The following is a 25,011-nucleotide window of genomic DNA, read 5'->3' as shown; positions in this document are numbered from 1 at the left end:
GACTGCAGTTCGTTAGCAGAATATATTAAGAAATTGTTAAGCAATAAATCTGTTTTGCATTTTTACTTTTTCAGATAAGACAGACCAAACCGGTAGAAGCAGTTTTGGAACCAGGATCCAGGTTCAAAGTGACGAAGAAAACTGGGAGAGTCCAAAGTGGGAAGGTCCATACCAGGTCCTGTTGGCAATGCCTACTGCAGTCAGAGTAGCTGAGCGGACGTCATGTGTTAAATTTGACGCATTGTAAACCGGTAAAGAACTTTCAACTTGATAAAAACTTTGTGATACACAAGGGAAAAATGGCGAAGAGTAAAGCAAGCCGAAAAGCAGAGCAACCCCAGAACTATTCCATAAATATTTTGTTAGCTGTGCATTTGTTGACTACCAATTTTCTCTTATTGTTTTTTCCTGCACTCAACCACACAAGTGAAAGTGACTAGACGTGATGAACTGTCTATAGACTGTAATCCAAATTTACACACATACCTGGCCATGATGGCCATGAAACCTGTGTATGCAGAGACTATGAACAATTCAAATAGCTGGGTTTGTACAGCTATAACAGCATATGGAGGATGCTTAATGTCCGCTGTCCCTCCAGGGGTAACAGACTTGGGAAAATTTGCTTTTTGATACAGGAACTGTGAGATCACAGGACGAAATAGCTTTATTTTTACCTGTCACACAAAAAGGAGTTGTATGTTTCTACTAAAATGACACCCTCCATGTGGACTCTTGAGTCAAATGAAAACTACATTAAATGCAGTACGTGACAATACAGTCTAAACTAAACAATTGTCTATTAAAGATAGGAAAATGTTTCCTGCAGGGATAGCACGTATTAATACCAAAGTAGAAAACTGTTTATTCATTTGAAGGAAAAAGGCATATAAATGTTAACCTGAGAATTGGTCCGGCAGTTGTTTTTTGGGTTATCTGGTTACAGCGATAAAACATACTGCAGAACTACCTGTGGGTAAGATACAACATGTAAGGGAAACAGCTCGAAAATCTGAATAATCCAGTTGGGAAGATCGAAGCTGGTTGGAAAGACCATGATTTAGTAAGACCAAAGTGAATTGACTCGTATGGACTTGTGTGACTAAGTGTTATTTCCTGGCCAGGAATACTACCAGCCTATGGAACAGTCCAATCGATCTGGGAGCTGAGGAAGCTGCCGAAACTTTATAAGTAATGAGTAATGCTACTTTTTCCACCCTAAAATTGGTGACTAATGAAGTCGATGCAATGAAAACTGTTGTGCTACAAAATCCTATGGCTCTTGACTTCACCCAAGCAAAAAGAGGTGGTACATGGAGAAGAAAGCTGTGCTCATCACCTAGCGGGAATCCAGCAAGTATCAGCCATGACTGAACCAGGCCCAAACCCACTGACGGACTTTCCATAATCTGTTTGGGGGGTGGGGTTCCATCCAAATGAAAATTCTAATTGCTATTTGTGTGTGTATACTCCAAATAGGAGCATGTGTTTGCTGTGGAATTCCCTGCATGAAAAGATCAAAGATGTTGTTGATATATCTGTTACTGAAACTTTCTACCAAGATATTGAAATTGAAAAATTTATTTCAGATGATGCTTTTTCTGATGTTTCGATTAAGACTCCCCAAGCAGAAAATACTGAGCGTGAAAGGCTAGGAGATGAAATGACACTATGCATACTTCAGATTAGAATAAAAAGTATTAATAGGGGGGGAAATCTTAGGAAAATATGTATAGAAATATATGTGAAATGCTAGTTTTAAAGAGAAGTAGTTAATAATGCGATTTATTCTATTAATCATAGAACAGAAAGGATAAAATTCATGTGTAAATGCAATTAACCTCTGAAACTGCAGTATGCTTTGAGCCCTGACCCTGGCAGCTGCCAGCTCAGAAAGCTTAATGTTAGGTTTTTCGTAAGTGATTAGCTGATTGGTCAGGAAATTAATTGACCATATTAATCTTCCGCTCCCTTCCAGTGTCCTTTTTTAATAAACTCTTCTTCCGGAAGTTTTGTAATTCAACCTTGTGAAGATAGCAGCTGTGTAAGGGAATGAATTAAAAACTGAATGTACAACTGTATTTTACCGATTAGAAGTAACCTTACAGGAAGACATTATAACTGAACAGCTGGATAGCAAGGCCATATTATATCTAAATAACTGTCTTAAATGTATTACATCAGCATTATTAAATGACTAGAATACCGTTAGTAAGAGTGATGTAGATGCCTTGTGACTAACCGCGTCAGTAAGGTGGAAATAACTTGAATGCAAACAGCATAAAAAAGGCTGTATTTCCAGTATTAGGGCAGACAAAATTATATACTTGTATTGTATGGTCTTTTGCCTCCTGGTGTACACTAGTAAACTTTTGAATCTGAACCTCCTGTGTATTGAATTATGATTTTTTATTTTGACAATTTCAGTTTGTCCATGTGTTCACAAGCAGCAACATTTGTGAAAATGAGTCCAGTAGTGAAGTCAGACACACACACACACACACACACACACACACACACACAGCAGCGCGCACACACACACACACACACACACACACACACACACACACACACACACACACACACACACACACACACACACAGCAGCTTGCACACACACACAGCAGCTTGCACACACACACAGCAGCTTGCACACACACACACACACACACACACACACACACACACACACACACACACACACACACAGCAGCTTGCACACACACAGTCGAAAAACTAGAGAAACAAAACAAAAGTCAGTGTGAGGAAATACCGCTCGGGTCCGCAACTTCAGAACGCCAACTCGGCTAAATAACTGGCTAGCTAAATAGTATATTTAAATATAATAAATATTTTTGTAAAGCGGCAGTGGAGATTTATTTGCACATGATTAGTTAACAGGGGTGCAAGGAGACATCAGGTTGTGCACTAGAATTTGATATTACATTGTCCTCCTTTAAGAAATTGTTTTTCTACACCCTTGTGGTAGAAGTGTACTGATTTAACCTGTCTGAATTGGGAATTATTGGTGTAAGGCTTACTGTGTGATTTCCTGATTCATAGTTACTTAAAATCTGGTTCTCTTTGCTTGTATTTAAACATTGCATTTGTGAAGTGCATCTCTTCACATAGAGGCAGTTAGCAGTGCCCTGTATAGATGCAAAAGCCTAGAAGCCAGTGGCGGCTGGTGACTTCAAATCACAGGTGGGCTGCAGGAGACAGCTGAATGGGTGGGGTCAAGGGGAGGGGGTGCGGTCAATCAGAAAGGGGAGGAGCTATCCACAAAAGCACAAAAAACTAACTTTAATTAAATACGCTGCCCTGGGTGGCAAACCATCATTATGAAAGTCCAATAAGGACAAATATAAGTGTAGAAGAATAAAAATATTTCAATGCATTGCCTGCATGAAACAAAAGGTTGTGAGGCATGATAAAATAAATTACTTATTAAATATATTACTGGAATGCCAGTCAAAATCAAGTATAAGAAAACCAGAAGCACTCAACTCAAACCACTTCTCCTTGCACTGCAGTCCTAATTATAATATATTCAGCTTTATTAAAGTACCAAATAACATGCTGAAAGTAGAAATCTATGTGATGCCCCCACTTGTAAAAATGTTTCTTATCCAAAAAAGACCCGCTGCCTGACAATTTGTTTCATGGGGAAAACATGATAAAACTAAAAGTAAAAAATGAAAAGCAAACAAGAAACAAGCTCAAGATACATTGCTTAAAGGATTACTGTACAGGTTATGGACCCCACATGATTGGCATTCTGTTTAGTTTACGGGTAAAGTCTGTAGAGATGACTGGAAGTCTCCAACAAGTGTAATGAGCTTTTTAAAAAAATGGAATCCTGTCCTTTAATACCCAAGGCTTATACATTATCTAGTCAAGTATTCTCTGCATGGCAACTGAAAGGCTTTCAATTTTGGCAATTCTTTAACAGTATGCTTATTAAAGCTTACTTGCATCTTACGATCTCAGACAAGCTTACCTTATGGTCATTAAAGCATTGCTACTTAAAAACACAGAGCAACAGGCACTTTGAGTAATAATCATAAATCAACAGTACAAAAATATGACAGAAACCAGACCATTCTGCAAAATCAAGGACAGATGAAAAGCCACTGTAGTACTTATGCAGTGTGTCCTCCCCATCCAAGGTAGATACAACTACTCCTTGCCTTGCTTGGACACATCCAGAGTCACTACATGGGGGAGTGTGGTGCAACAAGCATGTCACAATTTGAAATCTCTCTGGCTGACTGTGGAGTCACTACATGGGGGAGTGGGGTGCAACAAGCATGTCACAATTTGAAATCTCTCTGGCTGACTGATGGCCCTGACACATTTGTCATACCTCTCAACCTCAAGAGCAAGAAATCTGGACAAAGCCATACACAGAAGTGTGACAAAGGCCCAACAATAAGGACAATTTTTAAATATTGCTCTAATAAACTTAGAAAGATAATAGAATAGGTCTTGCATTAGTATGAATTTTCTGAAGGGTATAAAATCGGAAACTGAAATTTCTGTCATTTTCTAAATTCAGTCTTTAGTGATGTCACTAATTTGACAAAAAAAAACACAATTTTATGAAAAATGGACAAAAATGTGATGCAAAAATATAAAATAGACACACAATACAGCTGCTACCTGTCAAAGGGACACTAATATTAGTACTGCTACCTTGAGCAGCTGACAAAATATAAAAGAATCTACATGCATTTAAAGTAATCTATAACTTTGATTATTGCAGTTATTTCATAACTGTAAACCCTCCATGTTTTCTTCCAAAATTGCTATTTTGCGGAGGGATTATAAGGGGGAAGAGCTACATTGAGCCAAAATTTGGGGACAGTTGAGAGGTTGGCTATGCCTAATTCTATAAAGAAATTTATTTGCATGTACCTCTCAACCTGTTAATGCAGTAAATCTGAACAAGGCCAAATATATTGGGGACACATATAAACAGTACTAAAAATTGCCACAGTTGATAGAACAGCTCTTACTTTAACATGCATTTTTCTGAAGGTTATGAAGTCTGAAACTTATTGAGTGACTTCTGGCAAATAGGAATTAAAACTAAAAATTTTATGAACAACCAACCAAAATTAAGAAGCAAAAATCTTTTCATTGTTTGAAAATCAGGACAGTTGGGAGGTATAGTTCAGCTGGGCCTGTCTTGAGTTTGCTGCCCTCCCCCCCCCTGACAAAATAATGGTTGAATGGAGCCTCTGCAGCCATTCCAATGAACCATTATACTTGGCTATTTCACTCCATTTACCCTAAACACTAATATGCATACTGCTTTACTTCTATGATGAGGAGTTGGACTTCATTTGAAAGTTTTATTTTGTATTTTACAGCACAAACACTAAGTCATCTGTTAAACAAAGCAATGCAGTCTCACAATGAAAACTTAGCATTAAAACTTCTCTGTCCTTGAAACTCACATTCATTGAAACAGCATTGAAACCCACATTCAAAGAAAATACATTTTGCCAGTGGCAGATAAAAGATTAATTTTGGGCTGTTTTCGAATCATAGGCTCCTTGCATATGAAACATACATGTGCTCTTTGATACACCTTCCTCATTGTACTAAAATTATATTCCTTGTACAATACAGTACACTTGTTACAGTGTGTTTTACATTTGTTTGGAACATTTCCAGTAAGCAATGAAACAAACCATATGCACCCATAATGGCAAAAATGCCCAGTTGAGAACATTTATCATAAAAAGGTCTACTCAGACTTCCACAGTCCACCATTACTTAGTAAATATGCACAATTCTACAGTCCACCTTAATCAGTAAATATGCACAATTCTACAGTCCATTATCAGTAAATATGCACAATCTCTGAAGTCAGTCATCTAAATAATTCCACAATAAAGAAATCTGTAACTAATGAAGCGGTTGCTGCTAGCAATCACCTTTATATTTCATGCTTTCATCGAAAAATAAAGTGTCTGTTGGCCCTCAGGAATAAATTGCCTATATCACATTAAAAAAATGATAAGCTAGTAATAATATTGCAAGAGGAAATGGATGGCAAACTGATAACGAACTCAGTTAGTATCTTCACCAATTACATTAAAAAAATAAGCTAGTAATAATATTGCAAGAGGAAATGGATGGAAAACTGATAACGAACTCAGTATCTTCACCAAGGAGAACATTCTCAGTACGGCAGCATCCACCCCTTGTGGGACTAGAACCCACAACCTTCTGCATAAAAAGCAAGCACACAACCTGTTGTGCTATAGTATTAACTTGGCAAAGCAGTAAACTTCTATTACCCTGCAGCTCGCAGTTTCTTGTAAAATCTACTCAATACTCAACTGCATCTCAACTTCGCAGCTCAAGAAAACTGCAAAAAGCCAAAATGTATTGGGAGGGGGGATAGGTCAAAAGCCCAAAAACAGGGACACATTAAACATTGCTTGTATAATCTTGGCAAGTTGCTAGAATAAAATGTTGTGTTGCCACCATCTATTTAACCGCCAAGGTCCCTGAGCAAAATACAGTCAGAGTAACATACCACTACGCCACATCAGCTGCTTTGTAAAAGAGAGGAAGACTATCATTTAGTGAATTCAGTTCTCACCATAGCTGTCAACCTCTTAGTACAAAACACCTCGACATACACAGTAATGAGGGAATACAGGCCTCAAGCATATTCAGTGAATTCAGTTCTTGCCATAGCTGTCAACCTTAGCACAAAAACCAGGACGAAGCTAATAAATGGGGGAATACAGTCCAAAAAATAGGGACAAATTTAAAATATTCATCTTATAAACTTAGAAAACTGCTAAAAAAATAAAGTTGGGCTACTATGTATTCTGAAGAACATGAAGTTGGAAATTCAAATGCCGGTCAATTTTACTGCGGACAGAACAAAAACAATTTTCAGCAGAGACGCAGGGATTACAACTGCAGACACGTTGTTGTAAAATGGCAGGGCACCAGAGCAAATCCACACAAATACAGGGAGGAGATGCAGACAAAAGCCACCCCAACCAAGAATCAAACCAGAAAACCTATAGCTGTGAGGCAACAATACTACCACTGCACCATCAATTATGCAAGGAATTAAACATTCAGAAACCTGAAGTCTGAAATTCAAATGCCTGTCAATTTTACTGCGGACAGAACAAAAACAATTTTCAGCAGAGACGCAGGGATTAAAACTGCAGACACATCTTTGTAAAATGGCAGGGCACCAGAGCAAATACACACAATCACAGGGAGGAGATGCAAACTCCTCACAGAAGCCACCCCAACCAAGAATCAAACCAGAAAACCTATAGCTGTGAGGCAACAATACTACCACTGCACCATCAATTATGCAAGGAATTACACATTCAGAAACCTGAAGTCTGAAATTCAAATGCCTGTCAATTTTACTGCGGACAGAACAAAACCAATTTTCAGCAGGGATTAAAACTGCAGACACGTCTTTGTAAAATAGCAGGGCACCAGAGCAAATCCACACAAACACACGGAGAAGATGCAAACTCCAGACAGAAGCCACCCCAACCAAGAATCAAACCAGAAAACCTATAGCTGTGAGGCAACAATACTATCACTGCACCATCAATTATGCAAGGAATTACACATTCAGAAACCTGAAGTCTGAAATTCAAATGCCTGTCAATTTTACTGCGGACAGAAAAAAAAATTTTCAGCAGAGACGCAGGGATTAAAACTGCAGACACATCTTTGTAAAATGGCAGGGCACCAGAGCAAATCCACACAAACACAGGGAGGAGATGCAGACTCCACACAGAAGCCCCCCCCAACCAAGAATCAAACCAGAAAACCTATAGCTGTGAGGCAACAATACTACCACCGCACCATCAATAATGCAGGTAATTAAACATTCTGAAACCTGAAGTCTGAAATTCAAATGCCTGTCAATTTTACTGCGGACAGAACAAAACCAAGTTTCAGCAGGGATTAAAACTGCAGACACGTCTTTGTAAAATAGCAGGGCACCAGAGCAAATCCACACAAACACACGGAGAAGATGCAAACTCCAGACAGAAGCCACCCCAACCAAGAATCAAACCAGAAAACCTATAGCTGTGAGGCAACAATACTACCACCGCACCATCAATTATAAGGAATTAAACATTCAGAAACCTGAAGTCTGAAATTCAAATGCCTGTCAATTTTACTGCGGACAGAACAAAAACAATTTTCAGCAGAGACGCAGGGATTAAAACTGCAGACACATCTTTGTAAAATGGCAGGGCACCAGAGCAAATACACACAATCACAGGGAGGAGATGCAGACTCCACACAGAAGCCACCACAACCAAGAATCAAACCAGAAAACCTATAGCTGTGAGGCAACAATACTATCACTGCACCATCAATTATGCAAGGAATTACACATTCAGAAACCTGAAGTCTGAAATTCAAATGCCTGTCAATTTTACTGCGGACAGAACAAAAACAATTTTCAGCAGAGACGCAGGGATTAAAACTGCAGACACATCTTTGTAAAATGGCAGGGCAACAGAGCAAATCCACACAAACACAGGGAGGAGATGCAGACTACACACAGAAGCCCCCACAACCAAGAATCAAACCAGAAAACCTATAGCTGTGAGGGAACAATACTACCACCGCACCATCAATAATGCAGGTAATTAAACATTCTGAAACCTGAAGTCTGAAATTCAAATGCCTGTCATTTTTACTGCGGACAGAACAAAACTAAGTTTCAGCAGGGATTAAAACTGCAGACACGTCTTTGTAAAATGGCAGGGCAACAGAGCAAATCCACACAAATACAGGGAGGAGATGCAAACTCCAGACAGAAGCCACCCCAACCAAGAATCAAACCAGAAAACCTATAGCTGTGAGGCAACAATACTACCACTGCACCATCAATTATGCAAGGAATTAAACATTCAGAAACCTGAAGTCTGAAATTCAAATGCCTGTCAATTTTACTGCGGACAGAACAAAAACAATTTTCAGCAGAGACGCAGGGATTAAAACTGCAGACACATCTTTGTAAAATGGCAGGGCACCAGAGCAAATACACACAATCACAGGGAGAAGATGCAGACACCACACAGAAGCCACCCCAACCAAGAATCAAACCAGAAAACCTATAGCTGTGAGGCAACAATACTATCACTGCACCATCAATTATGCAAGGAATTCAGAAACCTGAAGTCTGAAATTCAAATGCCTAATAATTTTACTCGCGACAGAACAAAATAATTTTCAACAGAGCATGTCACAATTTGAAATCTCTGGCTGACTGATGGCCCTGACACATTTGTCATACCTCTCAACCTCAAGAGCAAGAAATCTGGACAAAGCCATACACAGAAGTGTGACAAAGGCCCAACAATAAGGACAATTTTTAAATATTGCTCTAATAAACTTAGAAAGATAATAGAATAGGTCTTGCATTAGTATGAATTTTCTCTGAAGGGTATAAAATCTGAAACTCAAATTTCTGTCATTTTCTAAATTCAGTCTTTAGTGATGTCACTAATTTGACAAAAAACACAATTTTATGAAAATGGACAAAAATGTGATGCAAAAATATAAAATAGACACACAATACAGCTGCTACCTGTCAAAGGGACACTTTAATATTAGTACTGCTACCTTGAGCAGCTGACAAAATATAAAAGAATCATGCATTTAAAGTAATCTATAACTTTGATTATTGCAGTTATTTCATAATTGTAAACCCTCCATGTTTTCTTCCAAAATTGCTATTTTATGGAGGGATTATAAGGGGGAAGAGCTACATTGAGCCAAAATTTGGGGACAGTTGAGAGGTTGGCTATGCCTAATTCTATAAAGAAATTTATTTGCATGTACCTCTCAACCTGTTAATGCAGTAAATCTGAACAAGGCCAAATATATTGGGGACACATATAAACAGTACTAAAAATTGCCACAGTTGATAGAACAGCTCTTACTTTAACATGCATTTTTCTGAAGGTTATGAAGTCTGAAACTTATTGAGTGACTTCTGGCAAATAGGAATTAAAACTAAAAATTTTATGAACAACCAACCAAAATTAAGAAGCAAAAATCTATTCATTGTTTGAAAATCTGGACAGTTGGGAGGTATAGTTCAGCTGGGCCTGTCTGAGTTTGCTGCCCTTCCCCCCCTGACAAAATAATGGTTGAATGGAGCCTCTGCAGCCATTCCAATGAACCATTATACTTGGCTATTTCACTCCATTTACCATAAACACTAATATGCATACTGCTTTACTTCTATGATGAGGAGTTGGACTTCATTTGAAAGTTTTATTTTGTATTTTACAGCACAAACACTAAGTCATCTGTTAAACAAAGCAATGCAGTCTCACAATGAAAACTTAGCATTAAAACTTCTCTGTCCTTGAAACTCACATTCATTGAAACAGCATTGAAACCCACATTCAAAGAAAATACATTTTGCCAGTGGCAGATAAAGATTAATTTTGGGCTGTTTTCGAATCATAGGCTCCTTGCATATGAAACATACATGTGCTCTTTGATACACCTTCCTCATTGTACTAAAATTATATTCCTTGTACAATACAGTACACTTGTTACAGTGTTTTACATTTGTTTGGAACATTTCCAGTAAGCAATGAAACAAACCATATGCACCCATAATGGCAAAATGCCCAGTTGAGAACATTTATCATAAAAAAGTCTACTCAGACTTCCACAGTCCACCATTATTAGTAAATATGCACAATTCTACAGTCCACCTTAATCAGTAAATATGCACAATTCTACAGTCCATTATCAGTAAATATGCACAATCTCTGAAGTCAGTCATCTAAATAATTCCACAATAAAGAAATCTGTAACTAATGAAGCGGTTGCTGCTAGCAATCACCTTTATATTTCATGCTTTCATCGAAAAATAAAGTGTCTGTTGGCCCTCAGGAATAAATTGCCTATATCACATTAAAAAAATGATAAGCTAGTAATAATATTGCAAGAGGAAATGGATGGCAAACTGATAACGAACTCAGTTAGTATCTTCACCAATTACATTAGTATCTTCACCAAGGAGAACATTCTCAGCACGGCAGCATCCACCCCTTGTGGGACTAGAAACCCACAACCTTCTGCATAAAAAGCAAGCACACAACCTGTTGTGCTATAGTATTAACTTGGCAAAGCACTAAACTTCTATTACCCTGCAGCTCTCAGTTTCTTGTAAAATCTACTCAATACTCAACTGCATCTCAACTTAGCAGCTCAAGAAAACTGCAAAAGCCAAAATGTATTGGGAGGTCAAAGCCCAAAACAGGGACACATTAAACATTGCTTGTATAATCTTGGCAAGTTGCTAGAATAAAATGTTGTGTTGCCACCATCTATTTAACTGCCAAGGTCCCTGAGCAAAAAACAGTCAGAGTAACATACCACTACAGCCACATCAGCTGCTTTGTAAAAGAGGAAGACTATCATTTAGTGAATTCAGTTCTCACCATAGCTGTCAACCTCTTAGTACAAAACACCTCGACATACACAGTAATGAGGGAATACAGGCCTCAAGCATATTCAGTGAATTCAGTTCTTGCCATAGCTGTCAACCTTAGCACAAAACCAGGACGAAGCTAATAAATGGGGAATACAGTCCAAAAATAGTGACAAATTTAAAATATTCATCTTATAAACTTAGAAAACTGCTAAATAAATAAAGTTGGGCTACTATGTATTCTGAAGAACATGAAGTTGAAAATTCAAATTCCTGTCAATTTTACTGAGGACAGAACAAAACAAATTTTCAGCAGAGGAGGGATTACAACTGCAGACACGTCTTTGTAAAATGGCAGGGCACCAGAGCAAATCCACACAAACACAGGGAGGAGATGCAGACAAAAGCCACCCCAACCAAGAATCAAACCAGAAAACCTATAGCTGTGAGGCAACAATACTACCACTGCACCATCAATTATGCAAGAAATTAAACATTCAGAAACCTGAAGTCTGAAATTCAAATGCCTGTCAATTTTACTGCGGACAGAACAAAACAATTTTCAGCAGAGACGAGGGATTAAAACTGCAGACACATCTTTGTAAAATGGCAGGGCACCAGAGCAAATCCACAGAAACACAGGCAGAAGATGCAGACTCCACACAAAAGCCACCCCAACCAAGAATCAAACCAGAAAACCTATAGCTGTGAGGCAACAATACTACCACTGCACCATCAATTATGCAAGGAATTAAACATTCAGAAACCTGAAGTCTGAAATTCAAATGCCTGTCAATTTTACTGCGGACAGAACAAAACCAATTTTCAGCAGGGATTAAAACTGCAGACACATCTTTGTAAAATGGCAGGGCACCAGAGCAAATCCACACAAACACAGGGAGGAGATGCAGACAAAAGCCACCCCAACCAAGAATCAAACCAGAAAACCTATAGCTGTGAGGCAACAATACTACCACTGCACCATCAATTATGCAAGGAATTAAACATTCAGAAACCTGAAGTCTGAAATTCAAATGCCTGTCAATTTTACTGCGGACAGAACAAAACCAATTTTCAGCAGAGACGAGGGGATTAAAACTGCAGACACATCTTTGTAAAATGGCAGGGCACCAGAGCAAATCCACACAAACACAGGGAGGAGATGCAGACTCCACACAGAAGCCACCCCAACCAAGAATCAAACCAGAAAACCTATAGCTGTGAGGCAACAATACTACCACTGCACCATCAATTATGCAAGGAATTAAACATTCAGAAACCTGAAGTCTGAAATTCAAATGCCTGTCAATTTTACTGCGGACAGAACAAAACAATTTTCAGCAGGGATTAAAACTGCAGACACGTCTTTGTAAAATGGCAGGGCACCAGAGCAAATCCACACAAATACAGGGAGGAGATGCAGACTCAGACAGAAGCCACCCAACCAAGAATCAAACCAGAAAACCTATAGCTGTGAGGCAACAATACTACCACTGCACCATCAATTATGCAAGGAATTAAACATTCAGAAACCTGAAGTCTGAAATTCAAATGCCTGTCAATTTTACTGCGGACAGAACAAAAACAATTTTCAGCAGAGACGAGGGATTAAAACTGCAGACACATCTTTGTAAAATGGCAGGGCACCAGAGCAAATCCACACAAACACAGGGAGGAGATGCAGACTCCACACAGAAGCCACCCCAACCAAGAATCAAACCAGAAAACCTATAGCTGTGAGGCAACAATACTACCACTGCACCATCAATTATGCAAGGAATTAAACATTCAGAAACCTGAAGTCTGAAATTCAAATGCCTGTCAATTTTACTGCGGACAGAACAAAACCAATTTTCAGCAGAGACGAGGGATTAAAACTGCAGACACGTCTTTGTAAAATGGCAGGGCACCAGAGCAAATCCACACAAACACAGGAGGAGATGCAGACAACACACAGAAGCCACCCCAACCAAGAATCAAACCAGAAAACCTATAGCTGTGAGGCAACAATACTACCACTGCACCATCAATTATGCAAGGAATTAAACATTCAGAAACCTGAAGTCTGAAATTCAAATGCCTGTCAATTTTACTGCGGACAGAACAAAACCAATTTTCAGCAGGGATTAAAACTGCAGACACGTCTTTGTAAAATAGCAGGGCACCAGAGCAAATCCACACAAACACACGGAGAAGATGCAAACTCCAGACAGAAGCCACCCCAACCAAGAATCAAACCAGAAAACCTATAGCTGTGAGGCAACAATACTACCACCGCACCATCAATTATGCAAGGAATTAAACATTCAGAAACCTGAAGTCTGAAATTCAAATGCCTGTCAATTTTACTGCGGACAGAACAAAAACAATTTTCAGCAGAGACGCAGGGATTAAAACTGCAGACACATCTTTGTAAAATGGCAGGGCACCAGAGCAAATACACACAATCACAGGGAGGAGATGCAGACTCCACACAGAAGCCCCCCCAACCAAGAATCAAACCAGAAAACCTATAGCTGTGAGGGAACAATACTACCACCGCACCAATTATGCAGGCAATTAAACATTCTGAAACCTGAAGTCTGAAATTCAAATGCCTGTCAATTTTACTGCGGACAGAACAAAACTAAGTTTCAGCAGGGATTAAAACTGCAGACACGTCTTTGTAAAATGGCAGGGCACCAGAGCAAATCCACACAAATACAGGGAGGAGATGCAGACAAAAGCCACCCCAACCAAGAATCAAACCAGAAAACCTATAGCTGTGAGGCAACAATACTACCACTGCACCATCAATTATGCAGGGAATTAAACATTCAGAAACCTGAAGTCTGAAATTGAAATGCCTGTCAATTTTACTGCGGACAGAACAAAACCAATTTTCAGCAGGGGATTAAAACTGCAGACACGTCTTTGTAAAATGGCAGGGCACCAGAGCAAATCCACAAACACAGGCAGGAGATGCAGACTCCACACAGAAGCCACCCCAACCAAGAATCAAACCAGAAAACCTATAGCTGTGAGGCAACAATACTACCACTGCACCATCAATTATGCAAGGAATTAAACATTCAGAAACCTGAAGTCTGAAATTCAAATGCCTGTCAATTTTACTGCGGACAGAACAAAAACAATTTTCAGCAGAGACGCAGGGATTAAAACTGCAGACACGTCTTTGTAAAATGGCAGGGCACCAGAGCAAATCCACACAATCACAGGGAGGAGATGCAGACACCACACAGAAGCCACCCCAACCAAGAATCAAACCAGAAAACCTATAGCTGTGAGGCAACAATACTACCACTGCACCATCAATTATGCAGGGAATTAAACATTCAAAAACCTGAAGTCTGAAATTCAAATGCCTGTCAATTTTACTGCGGACAGAACAAAAAATTTTCAGCAGGGATTAAAACTGCAGACACGTCTTTGTAAAATGGCAGGGCACCAGAGCAAATCCACACAAACACAGGGGAGATGCAGACTCAGACAGAAGCCACCCCAACCAAGAATCAAACCAGAAAACCTATAGCTGTGAGGCAACAATACTACCACTGCACCATCAATTATGCAAGGAATTAAACATTCAGAAACCTGAAGTCTGAAATTCAAATGCCTGTCAATTTTACTGCGGACAGAACAAAAACAATTCAGCAGAGGGATTAAAACTGCAGACACATCTTTGTAAAATGGCAGGGCACCAGAGCAAATCCACACAATCACAGGAGGAGATGCAGACTCACACAGAAGCCCCCAACCAAGAATCAAACCAGAAAACCTATAGCTGTGAGGCAACAATACTACCACTGCACCATCAATTATGCAGGGAATTAAACATTCAGAAACCTGAAGTCTGAAATTCAAATGCCTGTCAATTTTACTGCGGACAGAACAAAACAATTTTCAGCAGAGACGAGGGATTAAAACTGCAGACACATCTTTGTAAAATGGCAGGGCACCAGAGCAAATCCACACAAACACAGGGAGGAGATGCAGACTCCACAGAAGCCACCCCAACCAAGAATCAAACCAGAAAACCTATAGCTGTGAGGCAACAATACTACCACTGCACCATCAATTATGCAAGGAATTAAACATTCAGAAACCTGAAGTCTGAAATTCAAATGCCTGTCAATTTTACTGCGGACAGAACAAAACCAATTTTCAGCAGGGATTAAAACTGCAGACACGTCTTTGTAAAATGGCAGGGCACCAGAGCAAATCCACACAAACACAGGGAGGAGATGCAGACTCCACACAGAAGCCACCCCAACCAAGAATCAAACCAGAAAACCTATAGCTGTGAGGCAACAATACTACCACTGCACCATCAATTATGCAAGGAATTAAACATTCAGAAACCTGAAGTCTGAAATTCAAATGCCTGTCAATTTTACTGCGGACAGAACAAAACCAATTTTCAGCAGGGATTAAAACTGCAGACACGTCTTTGTAAAATGGCAGGGCACCAGAGCAAATCCGCACAGGCAGGGAGGAGATGCAGACTCCACACAGAAGCCACCCCAACCAAGAATCAAACCAGAAAACCTATAGCTGTGAGGCAACAATACTACCACTGCACCATCAAATATGCAGGGAATTAAACATTCAGAAACCTGAAGTCTGAAATTCAAATGCCTGTCAATTTTACTGCGGACAGAACAAAAACAATTTTCAGCAGGGATTAAAACTGCAGACACGTCTTTGTAAAATGGCAGGGCACCAGAGCAAATCCACACAAACACAGGCATGAGATGCAGACTCCACACAGAAGCCACCCAACCAAGAATCAAACCAGAAAACCTATAGCTGTGAGGAACAATACTACCACTGCACCATCAAATATGCAGGGAATTAAATATTCAGAAACCTGAAGTCTGAAATTCAAATGCCTGTCAATTTTACTACGGACAGAACAAAACCAATTTTCAGCAGGGATTAAAACTGCAGACACGTCTTTGTAAAATGGCAGGGCACCAGAGCAAATCCACACAAACACAGGGAGGAGATGCAGACTCCACAGAAGCCACCCCAACCAAGAATCAAACCAGAAAACCTATAGCTGTGAGGCAACAATACTACCACTGCACCATCAATTATGCAAGGAATTAAACATTCAGAAACCTGAAGTCTGAAATTCAAATGCCTGTCAATTTTACTGCGGACAGAACAAAAACAATTTTCAGCAGAGAGGGATTAAAACTGCAGACACATCTTTGTAAAATGGCAGGGCACCAGAGCAAATCCACACAATCACAGGAGGAGATGCAGACTCACACAGAAGCCACCCCAACCAAGAATCAAACCAGAAAACCTATAGCTGTGAGGCAACAATACTACCACTGCACCATCAATTATGCAGGGAATTAAACATTCAGAAACCTGAAGTCTGAAATTCAAATGCCTGTCAATTTTACTGCGGACAGAACAAAACCAATTTTCAGCAGGGATTAAAACTGCAGACACGTCTTTGTAAAATGGCAGGGCACCAGAGCAAATCCACACAAACACAGGGAGGAGATGCAGATTCCTCACAGAAGCCACCCCAACCAAGAATCAAACCAGAAAACCTATAGCTGTGAGGCAACAATACTACCACTGCACCATCAATTATGCAAGGAATTAAACATTCAGAAACCTGAAGTCTGAAATTCAAATGCCTGTCAATTTTACTGCGGACAGAACAAAACCAATTTTCAGCAGAGGCGAGGATTAAAACTGCAGACACGTCTTTGTAAAATGGCAGGGCACCAGAGCAAATCCACACAAACACAGGCAGGAGATGCAGACAAAAGCCACCCCAACCAAGAATCAAACCAGCAAACCTATAGCTGTGAGGCAACAATACTATCACTGCACCATCAATTATGCAAGGAATTACACATTCAGAAACCTGAAGTCTGAAATTCAAATGCCTGTCAATTTTACTGCGGACAGAACAAAAACAATTTTCAGCAGAGACGCAGGGATTAATACTGCAGACACGTCTTTGTAAAATGGCAGGGCACCAGAGCAAATCCACACAATCACAGGGAGGAGATGCAGACTCCAAACAGAAGTCACCACAACCAAGAATCAAACCAGAAAACCTATAGCTGTGAGGCAACAATACTATCACTGCACCATCAATTATGCAAGGAATTACACATTCAGAAACCTGAAGTCTGAAATTCAAATGCCTGTCAATTTTACTGCGGACAGAAAAAAAAATTTTCAGCAGAGACGTGAGGATTAAAACTGCAGACACATCTTTGTAAAATGGCAGGGCACCAGAGCAAATCCACACAATCACAGGGAGGAGATGCAGACTCCACACAGAAGCCACCCCAACCAAGAATCAAACCAGAAAACCTATAGCTGTGAGGCAACAATACTACCACTGCACCATCAATTATGCAAGGAATTAAACATTCAGAAACCTGAAGTCTGAAATACAAATGCCTGTCAATTTTACTGCGGACAGAACAAAACCAATTTTCAGCAGAGCGCGAGGATTAAAACTGCAGACACGTCTTTGTAAAATGGCAGGGCACCAGAGCAAATCCACACAAACACAGGAGGAGATGCAGACTCCACAGAAGCCACCCCAACCAAGAATCAAACCAGAAAACCTATAGCTGTGAGGCAACAATACTATCACTGCACCATCAATTATGCAAGGAATTACACATTCAGAAACCTGAAGTCTGAAATTCAAATGCCTGTCAATTTTACTGCGGACAGAACAAAAACAATTTTCAGCAGAGACGCAGGGATTAATACTGCAGACACGTCTTTGTAAAATGGCAGGGCACCAGAGCAAATCCACACAATCACAGGGAGGAGATGCAGACACCACACAGAAGCCACCCCAACCAAGAATCAAACCAGAAAACCTATAGCTGTGAGGCAACAATACTATCACTGCGCCATCAATTATGCAAGGAATTGCACATTCAGAAACCTGAAGTCTGAAATTCAAATGCCTGTCAATTTTACTGCGGGCAGAAAAAAAAATTTTCAGCAGAGACGCAGGGATTAAAACTGCAGACACATCTTTGTCAAATGGCAGGGCACCAGAGCAAATCCAAACAAACACAGGGAGGAGATGCAGACTCCACACAGAAGCCCCCCCAACCAAGAATCAAACCAGAAAACCTATAGCTGTGAGGGAACAATACTACCACCGCACCATCAATTATGCAGGCAATTAAACATTCTGAAACCTGAAGTCTGAAATTCAAATGCCTGTCAATTTTACTGCGGACAGAACAAAAACAATTTTCAGCAGAGACGCAGGGATTAAAACTGCAGACACGTCTTTGTAAAATGGCAGGGCACCAGAGCAAATCCACACAATCACAGTGAGGAGATGCAGACTCCAACCAGAAGTCACCACAACCAAGAATCAAACCAGAAAACCTATAGCTGTGAGGCAACAATACTACCACCGCACCATCAATTATGCAGGTAATTAAACATTCAGAAACCTGAAGTCTGAAATTCAAATGCCTGTCAATTTTACTGCAGACAGAACAAAACCAATTTTCAGCAGGGATTAAAACTGCAGACACGTCTTTGTAAAATAGCAGGGCACCAGAGCAAATCCACACAAACACAGGGAGGAGATGCAAACTCCAGACAGAAGCCACCCCAACCAAGAATCAAAACAGAAAACCTATAGCTGTGAGGCAACAATACTACCACTGCACCACCAATTATGCAAGGAATTAACCATTCAGATACCTGAAGTCTGAAATTCAAATGCCTGTAAATTTTACTGCGGACAGAACCAAAACAATTTTCAGCAAAGACGCAGGGATTAATACTGCGGACACGTCTTTGTAAAATGGCAGGGCAACAGAGCAAATCCACACAAATACAGGGAGGAGATGCAGACAAAAGCCACCCCAACCAAGAATCAAACCAGAAAACCTATAGCTGTGAGGTAACAATACTACCACCGCACCATGAATTATGCAGGCAATTAAACTTTCAGAAACCTGAAGTCTGAAATTCAAATGCCTGTCAATTTTACTGCGGAAAGAACAAAACCAATTTTCAGCAGGGATTAAAACTGCAGACACGTCTTTGTAAAATGGCAGGGCACCAGAGCAAATCCATCTACTATCACTGCACCATCAATTATGCAAGGAATTACACATTCAGAAACCTGAAGTCTGAAATTCAAATGCCTGTCAATTTTACTGCGGAAAGAACAAAAACAATTTTCAGCAGAGACGCAGGGATTAAAACTGCAGACACAAATACAGGGAGGAGATGCAGACTAAAGACACCCCAACCAAGAATCAAACCAGAAAACCTATAGCTGTGAGGCAACAATACTACCACTGCACCATCGATTATGCAAGGAATTAAACATTCAGAAACCCTTAAGTCTGAAATTCAAATGCCTGTCAATTTTATTTAACATTTTTTAATCAGCACAGTCTGACTCGGAACAAATAAACAATTTTCAGCTGAGGCCCAGGAAGAAATAATGCAGACATGTCTTTGTAACATGGGAGGACACAAAAGCAAACCCACACAAACACAGGGAGAAGATACAGACCCCACAAAGAAGGAACCCCAGCCAAGAATCAAACCCAAGAACCTGCAGCTGTGACGCAACAATGCTACTACTACACCATCAAATATCAAGCATTGAAACATTTACAAACCACAGATATTATGAGGAACAGATCAGATCCAATAGGATGCAAAAATCTGCAATTTTTTTACAAATGGTGGTGGGTAGGGAACTCAGTCTTTACCACCTGAATACAGGGTTCAAGGCTGAGGTATTCCCTACCACACCACCATAAGCACCTGGGGCATTTACACACACACAGCATAAGCACCATACACAAACTCCAGTAAAGCATAAGCACCATACACAAACTCCAGTAAAGCATAAGCTCAGTTTTTCCCTAAAGAGCCGTCAGTGAAACCCTACCTAGCTTTGCTACTTCTCTAGAAGCAACTCAGTTGAGTGCTGAGCAGCATTGCCTTATTGATCCTTAGCCCAAACAAAGTATAGGTCCCTCTTGTAGTCTTGGTGCTACAAGCACAATACTGTCAAATTAACCCATTCCTTTCCATAATTAAAACATACAGGAAGAGTCTGCTATTATGGACTGGCAGTTTTCCATCATCTCTCTGGCATCCTGATAGACATGGGCATCCTAAGGCAATGTAGCAATTGTCCCATGTATACTGACAACCACTTGTAAAACAAACAAATACTTTATGTGAGAGATGTAGTTACACTATGAAAAAAATAGTGGAGGGAAGACTCTCATAATGCCAAACAATTTGTTAGCACACAGACTTCCCACACTAAATAAGGACATGACACATACTCACATATGCGGAGGTAGTCACTAGTAACTTACCAAAAGATCAGAGGACTCCCAATTGGAAACCACTTACACACATCCCTCAGAGCGACACGCTCCAGGGATCTAAACCTTGTCATCACAATGAAAAAAACATGCTGAAGGGATAGGTTCCTGACCCAGAGACTCCCCATACTCTGGAATAGACTGCCCATACATGTCAAGCAGAGCGCCTCATTGGCCCTCTTCAAAAGGAACCTTGATTGGATGGGAGATATGAGACAGGGGTCCAGAGAAGTAAATATTGTGGGAAGAAATATGCAGGGAATTGTTATGGCTAGGCTTGCATAGGCCCTAGGGACAATAGCCTAGTACTAACCTATGAACATAATGCAAAAAAACAACCACAACACAAAATAACACATACACCAGCATTCCAACATATAACCCCATAAGGTGTAATACCACAACATCTAATGTATTGGTCATAGGTGACTCCATTGTGATACTCACAGATGTTCCCCTCACCAGGCTGGATAAGGAGCCGGTTACAGTTAGCTGTCCGTCGGGTGCCAGGATTCGTCAAATCACTCAACTACAAGTACTGGTATGACTCTGTCCTAGTTCACATGTGGGTGAATTTCTTGAGATGTGCCTCACTGGACTATATGAAGAGAGACATGACTGAGCTCTCAGATTGTGTCATGGGCAAGCATTATCCTAGCCTTAAGCAGAATTCTGCCTTCTGCGAGAATGATGCCACAGTACAAGCAACAATGATTGGCTTTAACAATTGGCTTAGCTTCTGGTATCAGTCCAAGGGGGGTACACTGTCAGCCTGGGAAGACATGGTCCATAGGTGCAGACCATATCTGGAAAAGCAGCATGTCCTGTCTTCTTTAGGCTTTCAGATACTGGCAATAGGTAGTTTAAAACAAAACCTCACAACATAATGCTATCATCTCTAGATAAACCCAAGGTACAGCTGTGGCTGACCATGTACGCTGCACATTACAAGACCATACATTTTATGTTCATAAATGATTACAGGTTCAACTGTACAGTTGTTTCTGTGTTTATGCTACAGAACAGCACTTGGATGAAGTCATAGCTGTTTACTTTCACTGGAGGAGGTTGGCAGCGATTTTTAACTTGTATTCCCTATTTTAATATAAATGGATATAACTTAAATCTGCCTTAAAAATATGTTGGTGTTACTGCACTGTTTTGGCAACAAGTAAAAATATTTTCCTCCAGACCCATACTTCTACTAGAACAATTAAAACTCTGGTTTATAAATAGTTGTGCTCTATATTTAAATCACTGGTGGTTTTGCCCCACTTGTCTTGCATGTAGCGTTTTTTTTTTTTTTGGTGCAGATTGGATATAGATTGTGATAATTTCTTGGCTTTCTTCTGCTATGGTCTGCTTCAGACATCAGTAAGGCATTTCAGCTGTGTAACCTGTAAAAAAAAGCAATTAATCTTCCCAAGCTATATTATGCAGATAAAATTGTTTGTAGAGAAACGTTTTTATCTGCATAATAACGCTTGTGAAGATTAAATGTTGGAAGAACTAAACGGAACCGAATGCGGAAATGCGCGCGTAGTCATGCACGCGGTCGATGGCGTGTACATGTAAAAACTGTTTGCATGAAAGTTTTTAATACAAAAAAATAAATAAATAAAACGCCAGCGATTTAGAAGGTTACCCATTCACTCGGCACCAAGCATTCACATCACATTCAGGCATGCACATGAGATTTTGCAACGAGTGCAAACTCTCTCTCTCGCACACACAGAAAACACATTTGGGCTCAAATCGGACTAGCGATTACACCAACATGATAAACATGTAAAAACTGTTTGCATGGAAGTTTTTAATACAAAAAAAAAATTAAATAAAACGCCAGCGATTTACAAGGTTACACATTCACTCGGCACCAAGCATTCACATCACATTCAGGCATGCACATGAGATTTTGCAACGAGTGCAAACTCTCTCTCTCACACACACAGAAAACACATTTGGGCTCAAATCGGACTAGCGATTACACCAACATGATAAACACGGCACCAGTCATACACCAGTCATACACCCTCAATTGATAAACTAGCTTTCACATACACACAACCCACTAAACAAGCACATTCCCATACACACAACCCAGCAGCCATCCAACCTAGCGTTCAACAATTGAAACATGCGGAGACCACAAATATTAAAAAAAAAAAAAAAAATTCCTACTACAGCTACATTCACAAACCCGCAGCCCAAACGCATCGACACATACACATACACATACACACAACACAGCAGCCATCCAACAGAGTTCTGCACCACCGTTCAACACCAAACACGCGGCGACCACAAAAAAAATAAACCATTCCAATGCATCTAAAATAACAATCGCAGCACAACAGTAAGGAATTTAATTAAATACTGAAATAAACTCACCTTAGATCCAAGTAAGCAGAATGCAATACAGGTAATGCTGAAGTCCTTCACTATAATGTTCTCGACAGTCTTCACTTCCGAGAAAGGGAGTTCCACACAGCAGAAGCGGAGATTTATTGGGTCAGTGGAGTGGGTTGGACAAGCAGGCTCTGACATCACCTTGTGGGAGGTACAAAGGCTAATGCTAAAGACTGCTACATGAAAGTACCCGTAACTTGAACACAAGTGTAGTAGATGTGACGTCAGATTTTAAGAGACAAGTATAGTGGTTTCAAAGGCGGGACATTTTGATTTTTAAACTTACACTGAAATAGTACGGAAGGGGAGGATGGCTAGGAGTTGAAACGCTGGAATAAATATTTTTGTCAAACCGCAGTGGAGATTTATTTGAACAGGATTAGTTAACAGGGGTGCAAGGAGACATCAGGTTGTGCACTATAATTTGATATTCCATTGTTCTCCTTTAAGTAAAGGGATCTGTATTTTATTGATGGCAGGTAGCACAGAAGAAGGAAGCAAGGAGTTGCAGAGCTGTATGATATTTTGTGGCAATGGAGTCTGAAAGCTGGTAGAAAGGAAGTATTTTCTCTGAAGGAAAATAGGTAGGTTGTCCTGGTACCTTCTCTTACGTCTCTGAAATGTAAGAAATAGAGGGGCTTGAAAGTATAGAGTATGAGGACGTAGACAAGGTAGCAAGCAGTGAGGGTTTATTTGGGAAAGTAAAAGTTGAAATGTAGATTAATGCGTAGGTACAGTTCAGGAGGGTCCTAATCATAAACCAATGTGAGTGCAAAAAGAAAACAGTGTGGGAGGGAGACGTGTTGTTGGGAATGATGCTAAAAAAAGTGTTAGATGGAAGTTAGGGAAATTAGGAAAACAGAAACAGGAGTTCTATGTTTGTATAATTGTAGTAAAGTTGTTTGAATAGGAATACTGAATGGGTGTTGCAGCTGAAATCTGTATGGAAAGTATATTAGAGTAAGAGGAGTGGGGTTGGGATAATGTGTATATATATATATATATATATATATATATATATATATATATATATATATATATATATATATATATATATATTTGCCACAGATGCCAGTCTGTATCATCAGATGGCTAAGAACACATAATCAGAATAATCAGAATAGAAGAAAATGTGCTATGTGAAATAACCTACTGTCAGGCTTAGTTATTCAGTGTATCATGCTAGTCAGATTAATTTGAACAATGTTCACAGTACCATCAGTGATCCTATTCTTGATGATGGTTTTCTATTACTATGGTTTTGATTGTTATATTCAGCTTAATTTAATAGATGGAGAGAATTACAGGCTATTTATTTTACGCTGTGCTCACCCCTTAAAAGTCAGCCTCCATATTTTACTACATTCAACACATAAAATCTTGTTTACAATTATTTCATTATTAAAAATTCACTAAAATATATTGAGATAAGAACATATCTGTGACCAATCATCATGCAGAAGGATGAATTAGCCTGGGACTTATTATTTTGTAATTGTTTATTGTTCAATCTGCACCTGAGAGCTACTTTTGCTGACCTTCTACATTAACAAATTCCAGGATGATCCGTCTTGCGTCAGAAGATGTTTACCTGGTCTGGCTGAGCTGGGAAGCACTTGAGGGAGTTCAAAGTGTTATTTATTGGCTAGAGGGCATAGGAGTTAGTTCCAAGTTTTTTCTCTGCTATAAATCAGGTGAGTTTGTGCAGAGCTGCTCACCGTGAAGCAGTGGTTAGCAGTT

This window comes from Protopterus annectens, chromosome 10.part0 (assembly GCF_019279795.1).
Source record: "Protopterus annectens isolate FY-2018-M chromosome 10.part0, PAN1.0, whole genome shotgun sequence".
Lineage (NCBI taxonomy): Eukaryota > Metazoa > Chordata > Ceratodontiformes > Protopteridae > Protopterus > Protopterus annectens.
The sequence above is the reverse complement of the archived record's forward strand: the minus strand, read 5'-3'. Positions refer to the sequence as shown.